We start from the raw sequence: 17952 nt of genomic DNA on the forward strand, positions 1-17952 counted from the left end.
TAGGCCCCCCAAGACTGTCCCTGCTTACTTGTCTGCCTATCCCTAGGTGGTCAGCGACAACTGGTTGTTAGTCCCTACATACGTAACAAACAAAACAAAGACAATAAGGCCCTTATTAAACGCGGCAGCAGCAAGCGGGTAAGTGCAGGGGAGGACGCTGGGAGCTGCGGGGGGGCTGCCCGGGTGATCGCTAGATTATCTGGGCAGCCCATAGAGGATAGCGGCGGTCTGCTGATGCCACTCCTACTCCACGCTGCGACGGCAGCAGATCGCTGCTATCACAGTCGTTTGTGTTTCAACACGTTGAAAGACAAATGACAGCAACGATCAGGCAACATCGTTCATGTCAGTTGATCGTTGCCCTCTATTACACGGGGCTATTATTTTCCATAGCGGCCTATATCGGCAGATAATCGTTCCGTGTAATAGGGCCCTAAGGAATGGTCAGGCAGATAAAGGACAAAAACGAACATAGTAAATACAGTTCCAAGTCAGCATGGAAATGGGAAGTCAGAAAAGGGTAAATCAGAAGATAAAAATAGTAAAACAGGTAAACCGCCAGCCAAATTTAAATAGACTTATAGCAAGCACAGAATAAAGGCCCAGATGTATTTTTATATGATGTCCTATTCCTGGTCCAGGGCGTAAATGAATAGAGGAACTGTGTTGAAAAGAAGTGACATGTTACTTTTTTTCAATAGGGTTCACGACTGCAGGTCCCAATGACCTCATGTTGGACCTGGCCCAATTGCTGAAATGTGGGTCTGATTAAGGAATATTAGATCAACCAGTCCAACCCCACACATGCCCAGGTGCCATATACAGAATTTGGATTTAGGAGAGAGCTTTTGGTTTAGGTCCCTCTCCATGCATTTATAGGACAAGGACAGGACTTATTAGTCGGGGTATTATTCATATTAGACCCTGTATCCTACATCAAACAATGCAGTATATTCTCTACGGAGACCTAGGGTTGGTGAGGGTGGAGGTTAATTTTCATTTTGCTTTAAGGTTATTCTTCTAACCAAACACTATTTTAGAAAAGTGTAAGACCCCTTTATTTATGGACATGTATTATTACATAAAATATGCGAGTGTCATTTCAGGTCTTTTTCTCATTGAAGCCTGCCTCTGGCCTGCAACCAACATGCAGGCTCTAGTAGATTGCAATCCCTACGCAGCCCCGATGATATCTAAACAATAAAGGAACTTCACATTGAGTCATTGGCACGCGTTTCTAGCTACATCCAGTGATATTATTTAATCATTGCCGGTAAAGAGACACCGTGACACAGACAAGCCGAGGCCAATTTTATATCCACAACACTCAATGTATAATTAAGGAATAAACAAGGTAGATTTAATATAAATGTTATTACTCTCAAAACCAGTTCACAGCAAGGAATGAATAGGGCATTCAAAGAGACAAAAAGTATTTATAGGCAAATAGGTTGAAACTCACTGGTGTGTTTTCCTGCACAGATGAATGCTGTTGTCCCGCTGTTTGCTGGAATAAACATTTGCCGGGATTAGCTATTCTAAATACTAGGAACACTAGCTCTTATGTTCAAAGATATGCTACATTAAAACAGAATCTTTTCAAATCAGGCTGTGCAAAATACATCCTGCACCTGTTCTTTTACAGGAGAAAGCACACACGGCTTTGTAAACAACATGACATATCAGATTAAATGGAGAAACGTTACCGTGTAATGATTTCATAGAACGAAACAAATGCTAATAAAAGTCATCCTGCCGGAGACATTTCACGCAAGTAAACAAATAAATAATAGCACGTTCTGGACACAGCATTCGCATTCGTAATTTTAAAGAATAGAGGGAGGAAAATTTTTTCCAAACAGATGATCCAATTTTGTTAATAATTTTCAATTCTATGGGAATGGCATAAATATTTAGCTTGTAGAAACCCATTGACTAAATTAGTCTAAAGGCCCATGTGTTAAGCTGTACAGAACAAGTTTATGATATCACACGGGCCATGTGACAAAAAAGGACAGATGGCTTATTTGAAGAATAATTCAAAAAAGTTACTAATCCCATCAGCTAATACTAAAATGCTAAACCTCATAGGACCTGTGGTGTTAAGGTCTCAATATGGTGTCAGAACCTGGTCCCAGAGTCTTCTGGAGTCCAACATATTGGTTTTAGAGCTAATAGTTAAAAGTACATGGTGCACGGTCAGTAGCCTACAGTATGTCACTTAAATTACTTTATGACTTTGCCTGGGGCAACTGTCCCAGCTTCCCTTTTCCCCCTCAACATTACCCAGTCTTTAACCTAGAATCTATAGCTCCTGCTGTTGTTCTGCCCACTAGGAAGACACAGCTGCTGGTTACCTCTGTAACTGCACTCAAGGTCATGTCTTCACCTCCACCAGTGCCTCCACTATTCCTGCACCTATTTTCTGTTCTGCACATATGGTGGACCCAATCTGTCTCGGCTTCCTAAAGGGGCAACATTTCCTTCCAAAATTTGACACCAACTAGCCCCCTCCAAATATTGTCTATATCAAGTAGCTTCTCCCTTACTAATCTTCCTGAGCAATAAGGTTCAATAGTATAATACTTGTATGTGGATTTATTTTCATTGTATAATCCATTTTCTAACTTTGTTCAAGCCTGCTCCCTTGTAACATTATGAACTTCCTGTGTTGATCCTGGATTGATTGACTAAACCTGTTATTTTGTTTGCCTCCTGTTTTCCTGTACCTTACCATGCATGTATGCTGCCAGCCCACGACCATGACCATGATCTGGACCCTTACTTTCACACTGCTGTCTCTAAGCCCATTAGGACAAGCCATCAACTACACTGTGACTTCTCCCAAGTGATGTAAACAATGTACACTATAGCACTTCCCCACACAGACCCTCCGGTCTAAGTGTAATATCAAACATAAAAATTGTATATAGATGCAAAAGTTACCTGTCCCTGTGTCCTATAGGGACAAAATAGTTCAAGTCCAGTAGCATGGTAACAGCATCTCACTTAGGCGGGAATACGGAAAAAAAGAATTTTATTCCAGCATGGCAAACAGAGCGACGTTTCAACCTTATAGGTCTTTCTCAAGCATACAGAGTTAGGACAAACATGCAGTATATAAGGGATCATCAGCCAATGAACAGGGAACATATAATTAACACATATTAACCCTTAATAACCCGTGTTTCAACAACAATTACAGATAAACTTTATTTAAACAAAATCAAGTGCTATATTTATTACCATAGGGTTAAAACTACTCACAGGACGCTAGTCTCCCACAGGTGCATCCACTATCTGAGCTACAGAGGAGCGCGATAAGCACAGGCGCCGGCGTCTCACGGCGCTTACTGCGCTTGCGCTAAACAACACCAATCACAGCAAGGTGGGCGTCGACAGCCGCGATCATATGATCGCAACCATAGCAACTCACCACGCTCAGCCTGACGTGAGTCAGCCGGCCAGTGCCAACGGCAGGAACCTAACTCCTGCCAAACATTAATATAATACAAGGAAAGGTCCGGTAAAAAGTCCTGTACTCCAGCCGATCTTCAACCGCATCCAAAGCAGGTCACATACGGAGCGTTCAAGGATAAAGTCACACCATAGCCTCTCCAGAAGCACATACGGCATAAACAGCTCCTCCTCTTGCAGACAGGTTGGTAATCACAGATCACTGTTATTGATGTAGTTCTCCACTCACCATTTCAGGTCATGAGCTGTAACCCATCACATATTGCTGTGTACTGTAGTTCCACCAATATCATGTGCTGTGGTCCCTCCATCCATAAGCGCAAAAGCACACACTCAGTCCGCGTGTGTCCGCTTCTCAGTGGTACCATCGGACCATATAGCAACACATGTAGCAAATAGACCTGGGCAAGGGGGCTTCCTGTACAGTAGCAAGCTGGCAACTCCGGACCGCATTCGTCAAAGTATCACTTCACGATTGTCAGTTCTTATGAGACAGCTTCCAGTATAAATCCCATAGGGAATCACAGAAGGCAGCTGGAGCAAATATGGCAGAAGGCTCGGCTGAAATCACATCAGGATGCAGAAAATATAAACTCCTCTGTAGTCTGAACGCTCATCATTTAGTGGACCCATGGCAGACAAGCGGACATGTCTAAAAACAGTGAGAAACAACAGATTAAAAGATGATAAAACCATCACTAAAAGCAAAAATGGTTGAATCCTAACAAATATTATATTACAAATACGGACTAGATGCATCACATATTCGGCAATACCTTATACTCCAAATTTAAGCCCCTAGGGCTCATAGTATTAAGTAAAAAAATCCATTTCAATTCCAATTTTTTAAGCCTCAGTGCTCTATCACCTCCCCTGACCAACGGGGGGACACCATCAATGACCCTAAAACGCAACTGGCTAAGTGTATGTCTCGCTTCTAGAAAGTGTTGTGGGACTGGCAATTCAACTTTCCCTGTACGTATAGTACTTTTATGTTTCTGTATCCTCACTCTTATTTCATTAGTTGTTTCACCCACATAACAAAGACCGCAAGGGCAAGTGATTAAATATACCACAAAACTCGATCTACAGTGGTATCTCTGTTTAATTTTAAATTCACGGCCTGTATGCGGGTGATGGAAGGTGTCTCCCTTGACTAAATTCCCACAACAGGAGCAATTCAGACAAGGGAAACATCCCGTTTTACAAGTGGATAGCAATGTTTGTACTGGACCTTTGGATACTCCTATGTCAGATTTTACAACTACATCCCGGATGTTCCGTGTCCGTTTATAGGACATTAAAGGAGGGAGACTAAATTCTTCTACCTTGGGGCAACCTTTAGTAAGGATACCCCAATTTTTTCTCAGGACATTAGCAATTTTTCCACTTAATGGGCAGAACGTAGAGATAAAGGGAATACGTTTTTCTTTCGTGCGTGTCTTAGATGTAAATAAATCCGATCTCCGTACTGACAGGGCTTGGTTTTTGTGTTGTTGTACCAATTGCGAGGGATAGCCCCTGGCGATAAACTTGTCGCACATGGAGCTAAGTCTCTCATCCACAATTTCCTCTTGTCCCACTACCCGTCTAACACGGAGCATTTGACTCCACGGTAGAGATTCCAACATCCTACGTGGGTGGTTCTCCCAAGTGATAGCATTTCAACCCCTTGTATAATCAACTTCTAATAATTAAGTCCCCCACAGTTGTGGAACTCCACCAGATCCAACAACAACCTTCAGTAATACACTCCACAGTGTGGTAAGGGATGGTGGTTAAACCACACTGTATGTCTGTATCTTTATCTTGCAGCTGTAATCCATTCAATGGTGTTGCTCACACGCACACTCACAGTTCATCAATGCAAGGAACAGTTATTCCAGGGTACACTGTACACAGTACACTCACAGGCTGATATATTTTCCCAAACGTCCAAACCTGATGCTGTCCTGCGGATGTTTCGGAATATAGACTCCTTCTTCCTCATGTGCAAAGACACAGAGGGTTGGAGCCCAATTTATGTACTTATATAACTTTTATCATATCCTTATTTACTTGTACTTGTAATAGAAGAAAACTTGAGAGTGCACTCACCATAAAAAACTTTCTTTATTGGATCCTTTTAAAATCGTAAACTATAGCAGACAACGGCATGGCACGCCAGCACCCTCCACTGATCGTTACAGCTGTTTCGTGCTAATCACAGCACTTCCTCTGACGTCAGAGGAAGTGCTGTGATTAGCACGAAACAGCTGTAACGATCAGTGGAGGGTGCTGGCGTGCCATGCCGTTGTCTGCTATAGTTTACGATTTTAAAAGGATCCAATAAAAAAAGTTTTTTATGGTGAGTGCACTCTCAAGTTTTCTTCTATTACAAGTGTTGGATGGACTATGTGTATTCGAGTTGTTTGCACCACTTGAACTGCGTTCACAATCCGTTTCCCTTATAACCTGCAAAAAACAAATTAGAATCCCGTCCTAGGTGTCCTGTAGTGCCGACTGCTTTGCCTACATTTTTTCTGTTTGCTTATTTACTTGTAATTATACAGTTACATAATAACATATATTGCATGCATGATCAGGATAGGAGGAAATTCATTATTTTCCCACTCAGATGCTTACAAAAAATTTCCTTTTAAGTCCTTTTAAGCTTCCGATTAAAGATGTGAAAGAAGGTTGAGACTTCAGTTGTGAGACACTTTTATGAGTGCCGCCATAGCGTATGTGATCTAAGGTGGTAGGTTATCAAACAGCTTGAGATATGCGGTGAAAGCGAGGAAAATCGCAAGCAATTACTCCGATGAGAGATATTCTGGATCGCCAGACTTGAGGCGTTGAGCCCAAAAGGGCTCAAGGTAATGTGTAGTTTTAAGGCTTTTTTGTAAGCCTCTAATTGAGAAAATAATGATTTTCCTATCCTGATCATGCATGCTATATGTTATTATGTAATGGTATATTTCTATGTAAATTAAGATATGATAAAGTTTTGCTAACGTGATGTCATATATGTTGGGCTCCAACCCTCTGCATCTTTGTGCATGAGGAAGGAGGAGTTTATCTTTATCCCCCGAAATGTCCTCAGGACAGTGGCAGGTTAGGACGTTTGGGAAAATGTATCTGCCTGTGAGTGTACTTTGTTCGGTGTACCCTGGAATAACTCTTCCTTGCATAGATGAACTGTGAGTATTCTGAAGGGAAGCAACACCATATAATGGATTACAGTTGTTAGATAAAAGTACAGACGTACAGTATGGTTTAACCACCGTCCCTTACCACACTCTTGAGTGTATTGCTGAGCATCCCAAGCCCCCCAAGTATTCATGGTCTAAATTGGGCAACAACTTTTAAAACTTCTGGTGTCTTCTAGTGTCACAGAAGGCCTTTGGGTCTCCTCAAGCTCCAGGGTCCTGGAGTTGCACCTTTTTTTTTTTTTTGCAAAACTACAATTCCTCTCATGCCTGGACTACTAAAGATAGGGTTGTGGCTTCCCAGGCAAGATTGGCATTGTAGTTTTGCAACAGCTGGAGGTCTGAAGGTTCCCCATCACTGCTTTATAGCTTTGTTCATATGTGGTATGGTTTTGGGGAGCTAGTGATATAGGAAATGAAAAATTACATTACATTTTTTATAGGCTGTTGAGAACATCTAGTAAACCATTAAATACTCAATTTTAGCAGCTTATTATTCTCCAGATGGGGTTTGGTAGTACACGCATTTCAATCTAGAAGACCATTATAAAGTCTGCATAGAAAGAATGTTTATACTGTATAAACAATCTTTAAATAGACAGGTGCTCAAACCCATATTTCTGCAACAGCTTGAAATAAGATCCATCACGCTTTGTTGTCAGTGACAAAAAATAGTTTGATTATAGTTATACTGTATATGTGTATACAAATATTCACTAAGGACTTTAAACACAATCATATTATCATACTGGGAAGATAGTGAAATAACAGAGGTGCGGTTGCAACAACCTATGCTTCATTTTCATGACAGAAATGTTGCCCACAAAAATTATGATGAAGTTGTTGTTATTGCACATGAAGGTCCAAACATAGTATGCTGCACTAAATGACAAATAAAAGAGTAAAATGGAAGTGATGGATGTTGGGTGGAGTAAACATTTTTCACATTGTTGCACTAGATTGAAATACAGAAAATTAGTTGCAAAAAATGACCACCTGCCCTGTCTTCTTAGGATAGATATATGCCTATAACAGGCATGCTTAAAGGAATATTACAGTACTTGCATAATAATTATGTTGTCAGGCCTGTAAAAAAAATGAAAAAAGGCAATACTTACCTACTCCCAGTCTTCTGCTGGTCCCCCTGCCTGAAGACCTTGGAGAAGGACCTGCCCACTCAGCCAATCACTGTCCAAGATTGCTCATTGATTGGCAGAGCAGGCAGGCCCTGCACTAGTGCACATCTCGAAAGCAGAAAAAAGATAGAAGATAAGAGATCGGATGACGCTGCCAGGGACCAGGTGTAGGTAAGTATGGCTCTGTTTTTATTTTTTACAGGTCCTAACAACATATTAATTTTTATGAAGCAGAATACCCCTTTAAATTCACTAACCATTATGTTACTTCACTCCAACAAGTTTATGTGTAACAAGTGGTTTTTAATCAGATGTTTAAAGGGAATCTGAATTCATGTTTCAAACTGCTGACGCTGTTAGGTAGCTGTTAGCTCAAGCAGACATGGTGGTGCCTTTTATATATCCATCTGTGCTTCCAGAATGTAGAAAAATGCTTTTATTCTATTGTATCTGAAGTGCAGCAAGCTCACTCCTTCCTCCCCATACCTGACCCTGTTGGGACTCAGCTTCCAAATGTCAATCAAGCAGGGAGGAGGAGAGAGAGGAGGCATTTCAGCTTGTAGAAGAGCATGTGCTTAGAAAGGCCTTTTTTTTGACCCCCTGTACCAAATAAAAGCATTTTTTCTACATTCTGGAAGCACAGCTGGATATATGAAAGATACAATGTGTCTCCTTCTCCTAATAGCTATATAACAGTGTCCACAGTTTGGAACCTAAATTACAGCTGACAGATTCCCTTTAACACTCTGTGTTCATGCCAGAGCACTACAGAAGTGTCGCAGTATGATGTCTTTGGTGGAGGATATCCCTTTATAATATGTGTATATCTTTTTTTTTTTTTTATTAAATATTTTTATTATTTCCAAATAGATGATTTAAAATATAAATCCTCATTATCAATATTTATCCTTATATCCCCTCTCCCAACCCATTAGACAGAAATCACAACCTGTAACCGTTACATTACTTTTAACTTCCTGTTGCAGTTTACCTCGCGGGGCGCCTTTATACCCTAACCAAGTCTAGCTCCTCTCTCCTCCCTTCTTACCACTTTGCTAGATACCTTAATAACTATCTCAATTCCTATAGGCGGTCCAGTCCCCTTCCCGCCCCCAGGAGGCTAGGCAGCAGACCGAACCCGGCCCCATAGCCGACCCGACGCCGTCTACCATAAACAAAGAGAAAAAAAAAAAAAAACACACCTTGCAATTAATTTATAATAATAATAGTTACATAACCATCCTCTTCAGCAAAACCCTTTCAGACACACATTTCGCTGCCTTCCCACCAATCGCACCCCTCCCGGGGTCGCAATTAATACCCGCAACTTATTTACCACCATATCATCACTGGATCTCCAGAGGTCTGGTCTCCCTCCCAAACCCCTGGACTCCTTCATGTCCCTCCCAGGTTGTCTCCCAGCCCATATATCATGGACAAGGAGTCCCCCCCCCCAGAAGAAACATAACCACACTCAATCCATTATATTATACTTCCACAAAGGCATGCTGGTGAGAGAGATGGAGCAAAAAGAAAGAAGGGAAAATAAATAAATAAATAAATAAAAAGTAAAAATAAAATAAATAAATAATCAACATAATAATAATACTTTTTAACCCTTTGAGGACCAGGCCCAAAATGACCCAGTGGACCGCGCAAATTTTGATCTTAGTGTTTCCGTTTTTCCCTCCTTCCCTTCTAAGAGCTCTAGCACTCTCAATTTTCTATCTACAAGCCATGTAAGTGCTTGTTTTTTACAGGAATAGTTGTACTTTGTAATGGCGTCATTCATTTTACCATAACATGTATGATGGAATTCCAAATATATTATTTATGAAGATATAAATTGGTGAAATCGCAAAAAAGAATGCAATATGGTAACGTTTGGGGGGTTCCTGTGTCTACGTAATGCACTATATGGTAAAAGCGACATGATACCATTACTCTATAGGTCAGTACGAACACAACCATATGCAGGTTTACGCAGATTCTCTAATGTTATATATTTTTTTTAAATGAAATCCTTTTTTTTGGCAATTAATTATAAATAAAATGGGACTATTGTGACGCTTATAACGGTTTTATTTTTTCACCTACGGGGCTGTATCGGGTGTCATTTTTTCCGCCATAATCTCTAGTTTTTATTAATACCATATTTGTGAAGATCGGACGTTTTGATCACTTTTTATTAATTTTTTTATATATATAATGTAACATAAAATCGGTAATCCGCGCACTTTTTTCCCTCTTTTCGTGTACACCGTTTACCGTTCGCAATGACGCTTGTTATATTTTAATAGATCGGACAATTACGCACGCTACGGTATATTATATGTTTATCTATTTATTTATTTTTATATGTTTTATTTATATAATGGGAAAGGGGGGTGATTTCAACTTTTATTGGGGGAGGGGTTTTGGGGTAGTGTGTTAGTGTTTTTAACTTTTTTTTTTTTACACATTTGAAGTCCCTTTGGGGGACTTTTACATTCACTACTTGGATTTTTACACTGATGAATGCTATGCCATAGGCATAGCATTGATCAGTGTTATCGGCGCTCTGCTCATTGAGCCTGCCTGTGCAGGCTCAGTGACCAGAGCGCCGATCGGACCGCACGGAGGCAGGTGAGAGCGCTCCGGCGGCCCGTTTTACCGATCGGGACCCCCGCAGTCACACTGCGGGGGTCCCGATCGGTAGGTGACAGGGGACTCCCCCTGTCACTTACACTTAAACGCCGCGGTCGCGCCGCGATCGCGGCGTTTAAGGAGTTAATGACACGCGGCAGCGCGATCGCTGCAGCGTGTCATTACCGGTGAGGTCCCGGCTGCTGATTGCAGCTGGCCCCCACCTGCTATGAAGCGCGCTCCGCTCCGGAGCGCGCTTCATAGCGGGAGAAACACCCAGGGCGTACAGTTACGCCCTAGGTCGTCTGGGGACAGACTTCCATGGCGTAACTATACGCCCTGGGTCGTCTAAGGGTTAATAAATAAATAAAACTCCATACTTGTTACAAAACACACTTAACTTAGCTTATTTACCAATATGACACACGTTGTAGTCTGCCGCAGCGTCGGCTCCCCCTGCCCCCCGGCCACGAGGAAACAGCCGGACCGCCTCCTCCCCACCTAAAAGTTACTTCTTACTCCAAAGAAAATTATTATTCCAGGCGCCCCGAGAGTACTCCACAGGTTACAAAACCCTACATAACCACAATCCGCTTGGATTTCTATCAACCCCATAACCCCCCCGGCACTTCGCTGCAACAAGAAAAAAGTAAAAAAAAATTTTAAACATAAAATCTTTCATACAATCTTACGCAAGATTCCCATTCTTCTAGCCCGGGACTTGGGGGATGATCCACTTCCAGGCTATTAACAATTTGGCATAGAATAGAAGCCTCAAAGTCTTTTTTATTTTATACCTGGGAACCTTCAATCTTGGTACCAAACCCAGTAAAGCCACCTTAGGAAACCATTCCATGTCAACCCCCCACTATACTATTCATTTTTGCATGAACTTGTACCCAAAATTTTTGAAGCTTAGGACATTCCCATAGCATATGTATAAACCCTGCTGCCCCTACCCCACATCTAGGACAATTATCACTTGTCTTTTTAGCAAGACAGGTGTGTAATAAATTCTGTGTGTTATATTATATTGTATCATTGCTATAGATCTTCTGCCACTCATCTGGGTGAATCACCCCTAATTCCTCTTGTCATCTAATCTGACTATTAAATACTACAGTGGTACCTCGGTTCTCAAACTTAATTGGTTCCAGAAGGAAGTTTGAGAACTGAGCAGTTTGAGAACCAAGCAGTGTCCTCCCATAGGAAATAATGTAAATGTGTTTAATTGGTTTCAGCACCCAACAATAATGACATGCAGTACCCATATATTACATTGTATAGTGCCCAGTATAATCTCTACTGTACAGGACAGAACAGCACTATACTGTACAGGACATTACAGAGCATCACTATACTGTACAGGACATTATACACAAGAAATATTCAACAAAACCAGCAATTATACTACACTAGTCAGTAATTCCTTACTGATCCTTTACTGTTTAGAACCCCTCCCCATCCCAGCACTGTAAGGGATGGGAGATGGTGGTGCACTGACTGTACTACTACTGTACTGTATATGCACTCCAGAAGTCCTATACTGTACTGTACTGTATGTAAAGCATCACCAGTGCTAAACTCACCAGGTACAACCCACCATCCACGCTCGCAAAAACGCTCAGATACCAAGTACTTCAAGACTGGGGGCCCAAAAAGTGTTTGAGAACCGAACAGAGTTTGAGAACCAAAGCAAACTTTTCTTGAAAATACAGTTTGAGTACCAAGCAGTTTGAGAACCAAAGTACCACTGTACTTCCTTACAACCAATCAGGTATTTATAAATTTTGCACAAGGTATTTTTATGAAAGGAGTTCCCCCTAAGCTTTTTAAACAATAGTTCCTTGTTGATAAAAATCCCTTTTTTTTCCTCATTGTAATCCTAATGGCATTACTTAAACACATCTAGTCCAACCATTTCCCATCTCCAATATTAAATTCCCCTTTCACGGTATCCCACTCTTTTATGCATCCACCCCTTAATACATCTGCTACCATCACTCACTCACAGAGGCTCACCAGTACCCCCAATTTTTTTGTTTCCCCATAGAGGGGCAAAGTCACAAAAACCTACCATCCCAATAGTTTTTTTAATTTTTTTCCATGCTTTAACCATTGTTTTTATCATCTCCCACTCCTTCCATTCTCCCTCCTCCAACCATCCTGCTTCCAGCTTTTGAAATATATCTGCAAACAGTATCTCACAAACTTTTCCTATCCATGAAAAATAAAACTATTATCTCTCCGAGGGACCAATCAAGATAACTGAGACCCCAAAAAATATTTTTTACATCTCTGGAATATCTAGTCCCCCTTTCTCTCTCTGGGAACAAAGCAGTTCTAGTTTCATTCAAACCTTCAAACCTTAAGTACAATTTTATCAGCCCTTGATAAACCAAATCCATTCCATATTTTAGCCTTCTTTTCTAACCCCTCCACCACCTTCTTAACATTGATTTCATTAAACTGTTTAATTTCTCTAGATATTTCCACCCCTAGGTATTTAAAGCTAGCTCCTTCCCGTAGTATTTTTAACTGGTCACACTGTACTTCTAGCCCTGCTTTTAAAGGCATCATTATAGATTTAGGCCAGTTTATACACATAATGGGGGAGATTTATCAAACATGGTGTAAAGTGAAATTGGCTCAGTTGCCCCTAGCAACCAATCAGATTCCACCTTTCACTCCTCACAGACTCTTTGAAAAGTGAAAGAGTGGAATCTGGTTGCTAGGGGCAACTGAGACAGTTTCACTTTACACCATGTTTGATAAATCTCCCCCAATATGTGTTTATCTGAGAGAACATGTCACAATTTTTTTAGATTTCAAAAAAGGAAAGAAACTTCCAAAACATTACATAAAGTGGCAGTGAAACTGCTAAAGGGGAATGATTGTGCCACTAAGGGCCCTGTTACACCAACAGATATCTGACAGATTATCAGACAGATTTTTGCAACCAAAGCCAGGAACAGACTTTAAACAGAGAACAGGTCATAAAGGAAAACTGAGATTTCTCCTCTTTTTAAATCCATTCCTGGCTTTGGCTGTAAAAATCTGTCAGATGTCTGTTGATGTAATAGGGCTCTAAGGTGTTGTATTTCAGGCAACCTGGGTGTGTACAACTGAGAAAAAGACTTTTCTCTGAGCAATGGTTTGCTGGTTACTGGCAGCTCCTACTCCATCCAATGAGACTCTTATTTCGGTTCAATAAGAGTCTACTGAAAATATTCCTTTAAATGAGGTTTGAACTTCAATTGTTTTTAGGTGAGGGACACTGTATGTGTTTGGTTGGAGACAAGATTGCCTAGGGCTTTCTGTAAAACTGTTTTGCTATATGTGAAGGTAGTAAAGTTGGTTATGGTTAGAGATGAGCGAACTCCTGAGATCCGTTTCAGGTCCAATATGAGAGACATGAGCATCCTTGAGTTGGATCACTCGGCATTTGAATTCGGGCTGTATCCATGTTTTCCAGGGCTCCCTAGGGCTGCATCCAGCTTTGTCAGACACTGGTGTTCAAATGCCAAGCAGTGTTTAAATGCCAATGCCGAGCACGCTCGAGTTGCGCTTATCTCTAACCTGAAACAAATCACAAAAGATTTTGGATTTTGCTAATAAAACTTCTTTTTGTGAAACTAGGGCCAAATCCAATTTGTCTAATTACAAGTTACAGCCAGTTCTAAACCTAATTCACTGTGTCGGAGTGAGAATTTCTTCATGTGCCAACCATCCTGACCAGATGATGATAATCTTCTGAGCTAACATACCCCTGTGTCATTACAGTATATATGTCTGTTTTCTAGCTACATCATAGGTATTACTTTTTTCCACTTTTGCTATTAAAAAACAATTCCAGCCACAATCACTTTTTCCGGTGTTGATAATTTAGAAATAGATTATCTGGTAATGGTTCTTTAACCTTTGCCTTCTGACACCCCCTACAGTCACACGGTCTCTTTCCCCCCTACTGGAGTAATACATTAATCTATACTCTCTAGTCTGCCGCTTGCTAATTGCTGAGCATTTTTTTCTTTCTTGCAATGTAAACACAGTGAGGTTAAATGTTATGTTTTTTACAAGCATATCCTGCTGTCAATATCAATTAGCGTTAAATACAATACATTCATTCCTGAAACCCAGCGTGAGGAATACACTTCACAAGGTTTTGTTAAGTCCTCAAAATAAGCCTTCACATTTGCAATTAACTTGAGGAAAGGCCTCGCTCTTTCCAGCATTGATTTTCTAGCCTAATAACACAACTGCCTGAAAATAGCGTTAAATCAACAAGAAAGAGTGGACTGTTCTTTACTAAACTTGATTATCGCTGCAGGAACCATTACTGTGGCCCAGAACCCCACAAATGCAACTTCATGTGCGCAGAGCTAAAATTACATTATTTCCACAGGAAATGTAACAATAGAATAGCCGGACTAATGAAAATAACTCAGCCAGGCTGTTTAAAGGATGTAAGCACATTGGGCAATCTGGTGAATTATGTGGTGGGGATGATGCTTGGCGATGGATTTAACAATTGTGATCTGTAACTTTAAAATTTAAAGGGGTTGTGAGGTACAGTATAGTCTAACCACCCTTCCTTCCTAGCTGGAAAGGGTCTCCCGTTTAAGCACCTGTAATATTGGAGACCCTTGCCCATCAATGGCTTGGAGGACTAAGTCCACATGTTGAAATCAGTGGGTACTTATCAATATCAGGCATATTCATTGAGGGGGCTTGAAAGGTGCTAGGAAACTGTCTTTGTACAATAAAGAGGTCTCTTACATGTACAACTGATTGCAGAACTGAACAATAACTGCATTAGGACCAGATGACACCTTAAAAAAGTTATACAGATTTGTAGCTTACTTCTATTTAAAACTCTCAAGCTTTCCAGTACTTATCAGTTGCTGTTTGCCCTGCAGGAAGTGGTGTATTTTTTCCAGTCTGACACAGTGCTCTCTGCTGCCACCTTTGTCTATTAGAGGAATTGTCCAGAACAGTAACACATCCCCATAGAAAACCTTTCCTGCTTTGGACAGTTCCTGTCATGGACAGAGGTGGCAGCAGAGAGCACTGTGTCAGACTGAAAAGAATACACCACTTCCTGCTGGACACACAGCAGCTGATACTGGTACTGGAACAGAATAGAAGTAAAATACAAATCTGTATAACTTTCTGACACCATATGATTTGAATGAAAAACATTTTTGCCTGATACCCCTTTAAGACCAATAACCTGTTACCATATGGTGGCTGCATTGTGTTTGGCTCTGAGATGATGTGTTGCCCTCTCCTCTGCAGAGCAGAAAAGGCAACATTTGGTAAGTGTAATGACTTTCAGTCAGTGTCTTTGACAGTGGGCAGATTGTTGGGGCCCAGAGGTGTGATACCAGTATTTCTGAAACAGTTGCACTCGGCTATTCCTAAAAAATAGTGTCAATAGAGTAATAAGACTGGGTGAACCACTCATAGATATCTAACAGTAGATCACACAGCAGCAAGCCATATGCGGTTGATCCAAGATGCAACATGTTTGGCATAAACAGGCTGTGCGAACTTCTGCGGGCTGCTGCAACAAGCATGGGTCAAGGTAAGCATGGAGGATGTTAGCCACTTGCTGGAAGCGGTTCCCAGACAGCTGCAAGCTATACACACCTAGAAAGGTGGACCAAACCGTTTTTGAGTAGATGTCCCTAATACAGTGATCTTTCAGTGTAGAGGATCTGTATTGTAACTGAGTGTAATATTCAATCCAAACCAGTCAGCTCTCCAATATCTCCACATCCCGCTCACAAGACCGGCCAGCAACCCGGTACTTATATATATAAGGAGACAGATAACAAGCTTCTTCTTTACTGTTATTTCATGCTGTCTAAATACAGTCAAATAACATGATGTTTTTCAGCTCCTCCAAGTATGAACACATTTGAGAAGATATCAGAGGAGCCGAAATGCATCATGTGATGTGACTATACAGTTTTGCAAGAAGAGTTCACAGCTTTTCAGAATTGTAACTTGGTTTAAAGCATTGCTTTGGTTTAAGAGCTGGCAAGTGGGGGAGGGGCATGATCTGCATAGCGGGGTCTACAGCACTGTACTCTGACCCAGGAAGTCTCCCTCACATTCCAAATCATAGCAGATCCACTTCAGGCTGGGGTTTGCATCAGGGGACAGGACTGTGGAGGTAATATCTCCATAGCTGTAACCCCTCTCTCCCTGGACAGAGTGCTGCTATATTGTGCCCACATATACCTGCCCATTCCTTCATGCTCCCTGCAGTCTCTGCCAGCCCTTGTGTTTCTAATCCTCTCCATTCCTGCTATAATGTGCCAGCACTCACACTCAGTTATAGACACTGCTGCTATAATGTGCCGGCACTTACACTTACACAGTTTCTGTCATTGTCCTCCTGCACAGCTCTGTGATTCTCACTTCCTGATTGGTCCATGCTGAACACAACCCTTCCGCATTGCTGTCATGTGACCACACAGACCTCTGACAGCAGCCCTGCTTCTTTATTCTAGCCTGTTGTACTACGCTACTGCATTATGGGGATCTGCAGTTCCATCCTGTAGCTACAAACTGCTGCTGTATTTTCAGGTTTATGCACTTATTATACATTATACACCACATGCTGATTGCTATACTGTACTATAACTTATAATATGACATTCAGCTGTTTCTCATTGTTTGTTTCATCTGTTGTACGTGTTATTCAGAATTAAAAAAAATCATCATTTTGGGGATGTGGAACCTAATGTCTGCATTTCAGTGATTTCTTATGGGAAAATTTGCTTTGTTTTAACAGTGGATTTGGATTAAAGCACAGTTCCGGAACAAATTATGCTTGTAATCCAAGGTACCACTGTATTCGGATCATATGATATACCAAAAAGAAGCCTTTTAAACTATTAACATATTAACAGGGTGAAAACCTGAGCACTGTCCCCCTTGAGAACTGAGACCAATATTTGGTACCTCATTAGCATATTGGATGCCAAAAATAATAGCATGGATAGCTAGATAGCAAAAAGAAAGCACCTGAATCTGTGAAGCAGTGGCTTCACATGGATACATTTTTGGAAGAGGCTACAGACCCTCTATAAACGTTTATACTTGGGTTCAACATAAGCATAATTTGAGCATGCATGATCTTTCGGCATTTGAATACCGGTGGCTGGAGAAGTTGGATGCAGCCCTAGGGTGTCCAGGAAAACATGGATACAGCTACAGTGGTACCTCGGTTCTCAAACTGCTCGGTTCTCAAACTATATTTTCAAGGAAAGTTTGCTTTGGTTCTCAAACTCTTGCTCGGTTCTCCAACACTTTTCGGGACCCCGGTCTTGAAGTACTCGGTATCTGAACATTTCTGTGAGCATGGATGGTGAGTTGTACCTGGTGAGTTTAGCACTGGTGATGCTTCACATACAGTACTGTACTGTATAAGACTGCTGGAATGTATATATAGTACAGTAGTAGTACAGCCAGTGCACCACCGTTACAGTGCTGGGATTGGGGGGACTCTA

The sequence above is a fragment of the Dendropsophus ebraccatus genome, chromosome 3, assembly GCF_027789765.1.
Source record: "Dendropsophus ebraccatus isolate aDenEbr1 chromosome 3, aDenEbr1.pat, whole genome shotgun sequence".
NCBI lineage: Eukaryota > Metazoa > Chordata > Amphibia > Anura > Hylidae > Dendropsophus > Dendropsophus ebraccatus.